Here is a 12,359-nt window from a genome sequence, read left to right as displayed (position 1 = left end):
TCATTTGAATTAAGAAGATTCAAAAGAGATGATGGTTCAGATGAAGTGATTGTCATGATAGATTTTGGGTCCTAATGCAAAGGCCGAAGTAGCATGCATGGTGAGGATGAACAAGTCTATTTGGAAATTATGATTCTACCTGCGAGGTCAGACTATTTAGACTTGATACTTATTAATTTATGCTTATAATGATGCATGAATTAGTATAGATGTGTCTTTGATTTAGTCTTTAAAACTTAGTGGAAATACTACGAAATGAGATAAACCACTAGTAAAGACTAAGGTAGTGCTACTAAGGATAAGGTAGTAGTGCAAGCCCGAAATATATATGCTTAATAAGATACTATTGTGAGTAAAATTATCAAGCATAATTCTTTAAAGAGATCTTATTTAAAGAAAGAGAAAATTCAAAAATGATTTATTGGAAAGAAGTGTGATGAGTATGAAAGTGCATGTCTAGGATTGGTTCTATGAAGACTTGGTACTTAAGCGTGCCTAGTGCACCACCTCTCTTTCATAGAAACCTACCTGGTGCATTGTTCATTACTATGCTCACTATTCCAATTTATAAAATACTATGATAAGATAAAAACTCTTAAAACTTAGTGCAGAAGTTAAAAGAGTATAGATTAATTTGGTTGAGTAAATACCAAATTTAGTCATAGTAAATAAAATATATGATGATCTCTTTAAGGCTAATATGTTGAATATCATGAATGAGTATATGATATAATCTATTGCTACTAAAAGTGTGTTGTAATATTAAATCTCTTTAAGTGATTTTCCTAAGTAGAGGAAAAAAAAGAAATTATCTATTTCAGTTGTGCTAAAATCTCTTGTTTTAAACTTGAGATCATTTTTTTCCTGATGTTAGGAAAAAATCGAAATTCATTTTGAATGAGGAAAAGTCATAAAGAAATTTATAAAATACGATGATAAGATAAAAACTCTTAAAACTTAGTGCAGAAGTTAAAAGAGTATAGATTAATTTGGTTGAGTGAATACCAAATTTAGTCATAGTAAATAAAATATATGATGATCTCTTTAAGGCTAATATGTTGAATATCATGAATGAGTATATGATATAATCTATTGCTACTAAAAGTGTGTTGTAATATTAAATCTCTTTAAGTGATTTTCCTAAGTAGAGGAAAAAAAAGAAATTATCTATTTCAGTTGTGCTAAAATCTCTTGTTTTAAACTTGAGATCATTTTTTTCCTGATGTTAGGAAAAAATCGAAATTCATTTTGAATGAGGAAAAGTCATAAAGAATTTCATATTGGTTTATGCATTTTAATCTTAATGATTTGTAACTTCTCAAAACTTTGAGAATATAATTATGTGTAAACAAAACTTGAGTTTGTTAAAATATAGTTTTATGGCTAAAACTCATAACAAACTTTACTCTAGTATGATTGAGTATTTGTTTACACATTTTACAAGACACTTATGGATATCCTAGAATGTTAGAAATGTGGGGGTGTCTTAAAATGTAGATTAAATGCATAAACTCAAATAGAAAATATTCTATCAACTTCTTCTAGTATTCATGCTAGGTCTTCTCAAGAAATTGATTTCGAGACTAGAAGAAGTAAAAGGCTATTTGGACCAAATTTTATCACTTCCTTTATTTCTGAGATAAATGATTTAGACTTTCTTTCTGATCATATAGCTTAAATATTATATGAGGATCCTAAAAAAGCTATAAGATCTATCGATGCTAATTTATAGAAAAGCGTGCTATTAATGATGGACTAGAATCGATAATATCTAATCATACTTGGGATTAGTTGACTTGCCTAGAGGATTTAAACCAATCTGTAGCAAATGAATCTTCCGGAAGAAAATGAGACCAGATGGTTTGATCTAGTGGTAAAAGGCAAGGCTAGTTGTCAAAGGGTTCACTCAAAAGTTTGTTTTAGACTACTTTGATTCTTACTCTCCCGTTATGAACATCTCAACGATCCGTGCATTATTTTCACTAGCCTCTATTCATAAGTTGCAAGTACATCAAATGGATGTTAAGACTGCATTTTTGAATGGAGATCTAAATGAGGAGATCTATATGGGAACAATGGTACAAGAAATTTCAAAAAAACTATACTTAGTTTTGGTTTTGTTGTGAATGATTCGGATGCTTTTGTGTATTCGAGGATGTTTGGTACTGATTACGTCATCATAAGTTTTATATGTTGATGACATGTTGATTTTCAGTTCTAACATTGAGTCTATTAACAAAACAAACAATTTCTTGTCCACTAAATTTGAGATGACGGATATGGGAGAAGTTGATGTAATCTTAGGATTCAAAATTACTGGAAAGGAATATTCTTTATGTCAAGCATACTATCTTGAGAAAGTGTTAAAGAAATTTGACAGTTTTGATGTCGTCCATGTTCGAACCCTTGTGACACTAGCATATATCTCTTTAAGAATAAAGGAAGTAGTATTTCCCAAACAGAATATGATAAATTCATCGGAAGCTTAATGTTCTTAATGAACTATACTCGGCCTGATATTGCTTATGTTGTGAGTAGACTAAGTAGATATACTCATAATCCGAGTAGTGAACACTGGATTGCTCTTAGACGCTTACTGAAGTATCTTAAGGGTACTTTGGATTAGAAACTTGAGTTTGTTGGCTATCCTGCAGTACTAGAAGGATATTGTGATGCCAACTGGATTTTTGAAAATGATGAAGAAAGATCTACGAGTGGGTATGTTTTTACTTTAGGTGGAGCAGTAATCTCGTGGAAATTATCAAAACATACTTGTATTACTCGTTCTACCATGGAGTTAGAGTTTATAACTCTTGACCTAGCTGGGCAAGAAGCCGAGTGGCTCAGAAGCTTGTTAGCAAATATTACGTTGTGGGAAAAACTGACTCCTCCGATTTCTTTGTTGTGTGATTCGCAAGCTGTGATATGTGTACAATGGTAAGGAAAGACACATTCGCATAAGGCATGAATCAGTTAGACACTTAATAAAGAATGGAGTGCTCTCTTTAGAGTATGTGAAGTCGGAAAGAAACCTAGCAGATCTTTGGTCCTAGATTCGTCGAGGGGGATGAGTCTAAAGCCCATTGGTTGAGGAATTCATGGTGGATACCCAACTTAGTTATCTAAGTTCCATGTGGTCAAACAAAATCATGGAAAGACTCATAGTGCACATTCCTACTGTTTATCCCTATGATGAATAATGTGCATGCCCAGGATGAGCTTAATTGCTCTTAATAAATTCATAGCCAGGATTTGGGTGGTCTTAGTGAGAAAGACTTGATGAATTTACCAATTTTGGCTGAATATCTATTCTTAATAAGTTCATAACCCAGAGTGAGTGGGTATTCCTAAATGAGAAGGAAATAATAAACTTACCGATAGAAAGGTTGAGTTTGTTAAACTCTTAATAAATTCAAATCCAAGTATTTGGATGGTTATAGTGAGAATGACTTATTTAATTTACCGATAAATGAGGTTGAATATTTATTCTTAATGACTTCTTAGCCCAGAGTTTGGGTGGTTCATTAATAATGAACTTGAAGAAAGTCAACATACCCTTTGTGAGGTTGAGCTATTATAAAAAGCTCTTAATTATTTTGTATCCCTTTTAATGGTGGTTTATATCGAGATAAACTTGATGAAATAACCTATGTAAGTGAGAAGGGTTAGCCGCATTCTATGAAAAATGTTGGGCCATTTTTCTAGCACACTTACTAGAATCCTGAGGTAAGATGGCCAAATATATACTTTTGTATATATATATATATCTTACACATCGATGACTCAGGTGGATGAAGGGGTTAGTTGTATGTTATGAGTTTACCCCCATCTTAGAAAGTTCCAGACTAGTTTCACTTATCTAAGAGAAGGATTGCTCATCATCACTATGTACTAGTTTCAGATACGTTCACTAGTGCTTAAGCAACTGATCTCGCTATTGATATTCTCGTGTTTTAACTTCATTGCTCTCATCTTTACGAAAGAATTCTTTCGCATTAGTGGGGGAATGTTGGTAATGCTCAATTTGTAACAGTCTTTTAATGGTTTTTAATTCTATGTTTAATAGAATTAAATTGTGATTTGGAAGTGACTATTTTGCCCTCATTATTTAGCTTATAAATAGAGGGTAATTTCATTCACTTTGAGATATCCCAAGCAATCATTTACTTTGAAACACTCCTCTCTTTTGAGTGTTGTTTGAGTTGAGAGAAGAGCAATACCACTAAGTTCACTCCAGTTTTCGGGTGTACGAATTCTTGGAGAGCCGTGTTAACCTCAGGGGGTTGTTCGTCCATTGTAGCGATTACACATATCGGGGCGAATTTGCTTTTAAGGCAGTGGATTACCACGACACAGTTATCATTCTGATTGATTATTTTATTTAATATATTTTCCAGTCAGTGCTAACGCCTCGTTTTGCAATAGTGTTGGTAAGTCTAGTTACCAACACTTATTTTTTACTCATCTAGTTTATTTATTTTAATTATATGTATTTTATTTTTTTATTTTTCAATTTTTGTAGGTCTTTTAATTATATGTATTTTATCTTAATTGTATGTAATCTTTAGGGGGACACATGCCCGTCCTAAAATTTATTTTTTTTAATTTGTATATTTTATTGATGATGTTCATCCTAAAATTTTATTTGTGTCTGTCTCATACGAATTTTTTTTATTATTAATACATATATGTCCACTTTAAAAAGTATTTTTGAACCCGTCACAGGTTATATAATTTGAAATAAGATTCTGATAATTTTATTTTAGTTTTATATTTTCATTTTGATTCTTAAAAATATAAATTTATTTAAAACCCATGAAAGAGTTGTTTTTATCATTTTCCCAAAATCGTATCATGCATAAATACAAAGTTGCGTTTAATCATCTATATATTTCCTGTATTTAAATTCAAAAACTGTTATATTAATCAATAATAAAATAATGTTATTTACTTTTTAAAAAGAAAATAAAAGAAAAAGAATGTTATTTGTGATATTTAGTTTTATGAATAATGATGTATGGGTAATTTAGGGCCAAAAATGGGGTCATGCATGCTTAGATATTTTAGGTTTGAAAAGTGCTGACAGTAGATGATCCGTTCCTGGCCATTCACGTAATATCTTTACGTTTCCATTCCGTATCTATATGAATATGCGACAGTTTTAATATACGATTAAAAAAATATTATTAGTTTTATTATTGTTTAAATAATAAAATCGATAAAAAAATAACCGAAAATATTATTAGACGTTAAGAAAGACCGAAAACATTATTAGGCGTTAAAAAATGATCGAAAATATTTTAAAAAATGATATTTTAAGTAAAAATAATAATATTACCGGTAATTTTTTATCAATTTTATTATTTAAACAATAACAAAACTGATAACACCTTATTTGAATCTTATATTAAGATGCCACACTGTAAAACTTTCTCGTATCCACACATCTGGGATCAACTTGTTTTTCTTTTTTATCGTTGTTTTATTTGGTGGGAATTCATTTAAACTAAAATTATCAATCACAAAATTCAATACTCTGCATGCTGAGAATAATCAAACCAATATAAGAGCACGTTTGTATTTATTCAAAATTCAGGATTTCAAACCAATACTAAGGGTCTGTTTGTTTTCCGTAATTGGAATTACGGAATTGGTTTTCCCCGAATTTCCGTGTTTGTTTCACGTAATTCGTTTTCCGGAAAATGTTTTCCCGTGTTTGTTTCACGTAATTCGTTTTCCGGAAAACGTTTTCCCGTGTTTGTTTCACGTAATTCGTTTTCCGGAATGTAATTCATTTTTCTAGTAACAGAATTTCCTTTGTGTTTTCTGTAAAATGACTTACGGATTCATTTTCCGTAAGTCATTTTCCGAACTTTTCACTTCAAAGCAAAAATACTCAAAATAATTTTATTTTATGAATTTAATATTAATAAATATTTTAATATCATTTTCATCAAAATATTAATTATTAAAATATTTAAAATATATTATTAATATTTATAATATATATATATTTTTAATATTATATAAAATAATCAATTATATTATAATAATATAAGATATTATATTTTTATTTTAATATATATAATAATTTTTTATATATTTAATAATGAATAATATTATTTATATATTTCAATAATATTTTAGTAAAGATATTAAAATATACTAATTAATATTTTTAAAATATAATAAAGTACTATTACTTTAATAAATAATTAATATAATTTATAAAATTTTATTTCACTAAAATATACCGAAAAAATGTTTAAATAACATCTTCCAAACATCATAAAACGTTTTCCAGATGTTTTCCAGAAATGTAATTCATTTTCCAGAAATGTAATTCATTTTACAAAAATATAATTCATTTTCCAGAATTCAAATTCCAGTAATTCATTTTCCAGTAATTCAAATTCCAGTAATTCATTTTCTGGAAAACCAATTACAGCTAAACAAACAGACCCTAAATCCTTATTTTTTTACTCCAATCTTTTTATATTTCAATATTTTATTGATTTATCTATTTAATTAATATTATTAATTTTTTAATAATGTGTGGCATGTGTCAGTGTTTAATGTTCAATCAAATATCCGAACATAAAATTATGATATTCTTTTAGTTAACAGTAGACATGAATTACAAGCAAAGCACTAGCATTTTCCTCTTTAAAAAAACATAGCTGCAACTTTTGGTGGGGAGACAAGAAACTATCTTCATCGATTGGTTTACCACGACTCAGTTTGGTTAATGTATTTACAACGGATATTTGTTCTCTTTTAATCAAATGGATGTGGACTTCTCAATCACCTTGAACCCTCCTTGCAATCATTTCCACGAGAGCATGCTCCTTTTAGGAACGAGATAAATCGCAAGTTACATTGGTCACTTCAACATTATCAGTTTTAATTTCAAGTTTTCGTATTGCATGCATCGTCCATAGTTCCACAACCACTATCGAGCAGCTCCCATGACTTTTGGCAAATCCATTTATCATATTCACCCATCCTAACAGCTCATGCCGTTGTATCTTGATTGACAAAAGTTTAATCAAACACACTAAACTTTAAACCTATAATTCAAACACCAAATTTTAATTATTTAAAACTCATATTTCCACTAAAAGAGCCCATCTTTAAAAAAATATATTGGTTTTTCTACTTTCGTTTTTATATCCAATCTCAAAATTTCAAAAATAAAAATACAATCTACGGGAGCTACCGACAATTTCACCTACCATGTAGTATTTTTTTAATGTTTTCTTATGATCCTATTTTTTTTTAAATCAATTTATTATCTCACCGATTTAATCATCAATCAAATTCAAATATTCAGGAAAAAAGAAATACACTTTTGCAATTTGAAAAAAAATGCTTGGAACTTAAATCCAATTAGGTCAAGTATTGTTAAATCAAGAGTCAGTGTGTGCTGTAGAAAAACCAACATTGTTGAAGAACCGGATAAACGAAAATGATAAAAAAAAATGGTAAAATTATGCCATAGTGCTTAAACTCCTTTAGTTTATATTTTAACTTTTACAATGTGTTCAATTTAGTCCCTACCTTCACCAATATTTAAAATGTAAAAAAATATAAAAGGAAAAGGAGAATCGGATAAACGAGTTTGTTCATAAACATAAATGAACGAATCAATAAACAATCTTATAAATAAGCTCATAAACGAGCTTATTTGTTAACATAAATGAACCGAACACACTTTTTTTCGTGTTCGTTTGTTCATTAAATGAATATTAAAATTTTTGTTCATACTCGTTTATTTAACTTAACAAACACTATAGGAACGATTCACGAACAATTCACCGAACGCTCTATTTATTTATACTCTTAGACATCGTATCGTTTGAGCATCTTTCAACGTGTACCATAATAATCACATTATTTGAAAAGAAAATTTCCACACACCCTATATGAATTTCCCCCCATCAAATTATCAAATCAATTTGCCCCATATATTGTTATGAAATTTGGTAGGCATTGATTTTAGTAGAAGAGTTGAGTTCAAAGGTGGCACTGCCAATTGCCAAGCCATTCCTCGCTAAGGCCTTAATTTTTATATGGGACCCCCAACTAGAATACAAACTGCGGGGCCCTTCATTTATTGGTGAAAGGTCCATACTGTCGCGTGCATGATAGGTAAGGACGGTATAACCATTTACCGTTTTTATTTATGTATCAATATGATACTTACACGCAGACTGAGCTTATAAAGTGTGGACGTAGATAATCGCTGCTCTTTAGGGGATAACTCCGACGATAATATGGAAATCTCATTTTACAGGAAATTCAATTGTGATAAAAAATATCACTCAGTAATTAATTTTACGTGAAATTCCAAATGTATAACATATTTTAATGGAAAATATAGTTTATTATGAAGTTAATATTTCTGAATTTAAAAGTATTGGTTACTTTCAACTCCAATTTTCAGCTTTAACTTAATTTCATGTATTGTACGATCTGTGATTGACAACTCTAAAAAGCTCTTTTAATTTTAAGTCAATCAAACATGTTATTCATCGATATAAATATTATTTAGTTTTTTTGTTTTGTTGTCCTATCGAATTTAAAGTTTCGTATTGATTAATTATGGTCAACTCACATCACCTATCTAATTTTATTTTTTGCACATAAAAATGATTTGAATTCAAAATATTGTTTAAGCAATATCAAACAGTTTATCATTTAAACTAACACCTATTAATACAAATATTATTTAGTTTGATTATATTAAATTTTTAGTTCAATTTTTGTAATTTCTCCTTATCAAACTGATTTTCCCTTCATTAAATATTGTCTAATTTCCAATTATTAAAGAATATAATTATTTTTTATTAAAAAATAATATTCTTTTATTATTAAATATTATTACTCTAAATTTAAAGTTAAATAGTATTTTAACTTCTTAAGATTTACTTCATTTTCACATTGTTACATAATTTTTTTATTTTAACCTTTATTTTTCATTCTCTGTAATATTTTATCTTACTTGTAATTGTTTTCGTTAAAAAATAAATAATATGATAATCTAAGAACATGACATTTAGAGTGTCACATGAAACATAATATTTAAATTTAAAAAACATAAAATAATATTTTAAAATCTCAAAATAGTTTTTATATATTTTTTTAAATTATATTGTATTATCATTTTGATATATAACGATTTTTTTAGTTCAGATTGATCATTGAATTGTCCCCTCGTAAATCTTATTATATCAAAATAAATAGAGCTAGGTAATATGATTCACGAGAGGACAATTCAATGATCCATCGTAAATCTTATTATATCAAAAATAAATAGAGCTAGGTAATATGATTCACGAGAGGACAATTCAATGATCAATCTGAACTAAAAAAATCTTTATATATCAAAATGATAATACAATAAAATTTTAAAAATTAATATATTATTCAATCTTTGAATCAACTTAGAATAATGAGTTAGATTTAAAATTGAAAAGTAAATATAATTAAAACAAATCTACAAGCTTTTATAAATAGGACAAAATCACATATCCTATCCATAGAAAAATATTTTAACTCATAATTCATGTGCATGCCCATTATTATTATTTTTCAATATGGAATGCAGTCGAATATTTAAAGCATATTTTTACATAAAGGGGGCTGAATTCCAATTTGTATACCTCTGGACAAGAAGACATAAATATATTGTTTACTAAATTAAACCATCATTCTAACAAAAGGAACCTTTACAATGTTGGCACGAATAAAAAAAATGCTTAGTTAGGCAGTGAGAATATATATATATTATACAATAAGTCAACCATTTTAGTATTACTTTACAATCTCAATGCGAAAGTGGACCTTCAAGTCGTGTCTATGTTCTTTAGATGCACATGTGCTCTGTCATTACCGGTTCAGAAGCTATTGTTCTGGGAAAAAAATATTTGAATTAAAGTATTTGTTTCTGCTTTTACTGAATTCAATTAACTTTTTATTTCAATATATTTTGTTTGGTTTAGTTCCAGATTCTCAGGTTAAAAGAAATTATAATTATTTGAATCAATCCAATCTTAATAATATCAAATATTTATTTTGTTTCTAATTATATTAGTATAAAACCTTGTTTTTTAATAAAAAAATTAAATTTTATAAATAATGTACAAACTAAGTGACCTCAATGATTAAAGGGATGATTGTTATTCTTAAAGGTTTCATATTTGAGCACGACGATTGCAAGATATTTGAATATTTATAGTTAAATAGTTTAAAAAATTTCGAATAAATATTATATTATAATCACTTTATATTAATAATAGAACTATAAATAAATAATAAAAATTCATAAATATTGATGGTTTGATACATATAAATTCTCTCTCATCTATGATTTAGATAGTAACAGATAATGTTGAAGCTCAGACAGGAGGAATGATCACGTGCGACGTCTTAATACCCGATGCTATCGGGTTTTTTTATTATTTAAATGATAAAATCGGTAAAAAATTATCAGAAATATTATTATTTTTTTATCAGTTTTGTTATTTTTTTCTATTGGTTTTGTTATTTTTTTCTACCGATTTTGTTATTATTTAGCACTTTACCGAAAATATTAAAAAATATTGTTGTTTTAGGTAGAAATATTAATGTTTTAGGTAAATTTTTACCGATTTTATTATTTAAATAATAACAAAATGGGTAATATTTTTTTAATTTTATATTAAATGTGTCGCACCGTAGAATTTTCCGACAGACAATCGTCGGGTGTTATCGACTTTTCAGCCCCTCGATCGCCCAAGGGACTCACTCTTCCTCCTAAACCCCTTTGCCTCGTCACCCCTAATTTGGATCTTGGAGTTACTTAACCTAATTTTATTTTCTTATTTGAAAAAAATCATTTAAATTTTCACATCTTATATTTTGAACGTTGTCGTTTTATATTGTATTTTAAATAAAATAACATCTTACTATTCTCTTACCTCATATGTATGATCATATCATATGACCCACTGGTATTGAGATAGTGATAAGCCTCACCCAACAACCCGCCCTTACATATACCAATGGGAGGGTTCGGATGTGTGTAAGACCAGGTAAATTTGAATATAATACGTCCAGTAAACTCAAACAGGAATAATATATTTAAAAATTGATGTTGATGTAATTAGTAAAGAAAAAGGGAGAGAAAATCAAAGATGGCATTCTGTCGAATCTTTCACTTTCTGCATAAAGCAGCTTTTTTGCTTGAATTGGAATTCATTTGGGGACACATAATGTTGACATTTACCACTGTGCTTGTTCTGTTTCGAGGCCAGACCAAACAACAAACAACCCGGGATATTGTTTTTGCCGTTTGTATCTATCAGAGATGTTAGGATTTTCACGATATATTAATTTGAATCTATTGATTTTTTAAAAAATAAATTTTATTATTTTCTTTGATAATGGGACGGAGAGAATATTTAGGGAGTCCAAATTGTAGAGTAGAGTAAAAATCAATGGGTAGGTGGAAGTGATTTGAGTCGGACGAAACTTCAAAGTAAATGATAATGGAAAGCCTAAAATCAAAGGGTAGAGAAGAAGCAATGGGATCTTAATTTCTTTCCTTTTGTGGTTATAACTTTAACGATAAGATGGGCGGTTTGATGGGACACCGCCATTTCTTCTGAATTCGAAGAAATTAGGATTTTGATGGGTGGGTTTGTGGGCCTAACATATCATCATGAATCCCCTTGAATTTCATCTGGTCGTGTTTTATTTCATAAATCCACACTAATATTTTCTAAACTTCCTACTTTATTCTTTTTATTACCAGAAGTAGAGATTTTTATTGGATCAGTAATAATTAACGATGATGTGATTTGAAAATTAAATTACATGATTTTTGCTAATCTGAATTAGACAAATCAAGTTAATATTTAAAAAACGACATATTGTTTTGATAAAAGGGAATCAGCAACTCCCTGTTGATTTGGATGATTCGAGCACCTCAACATAATCGCTCTTCCACTAAAACTTGAAGCTTAAAAGTGAAATTTGCTTCTCCAAATAAAATAAAATAAAAAGGCATATTTGGGTACTAAAAAGTGAAATACTGAAATCCAAACCTTTTTCTTTAAGAAAATTCTCTCACACCAAAAGACAGAAAAATAATCCATGAAAGATCTTTTTAGTTTTTGCTTAAAGAATTTTATATTTGAACCACTCATAGTAAATTAAATGAGACCATCTATATTTTATTTTTCAATATCTTTAATGAATTGTCCTTGTCCTATGCTATAAACACATATCTCATGAATACATCAATGGGTCCTATGCTTTTGATCCCGAGCTGTGGGCTTCATGGAGATCCATCACCATTTTCTTTCTCCTAATTA

The sequence above is a fragment of the Hibiscus syriacus genome, unplaced genomic scaffold (assembly GCF_006381635.1).
Source record: "Hibiscus syriacus cultivar Baekdansim isolate YM2019G1 unplaced genomic scaffold, ASM638163v2 tig00112491_pilon, whole genome shotgun sequence".
NCBI lineage: Eukaryota > Viridiplantae > Streptophyta > Magnoliopsida > Malvales > Malvaceae > Hibiscus > Hibiscus syriacus.
This window is presented reverse-complemented; position numbering follows the sequence as displayed.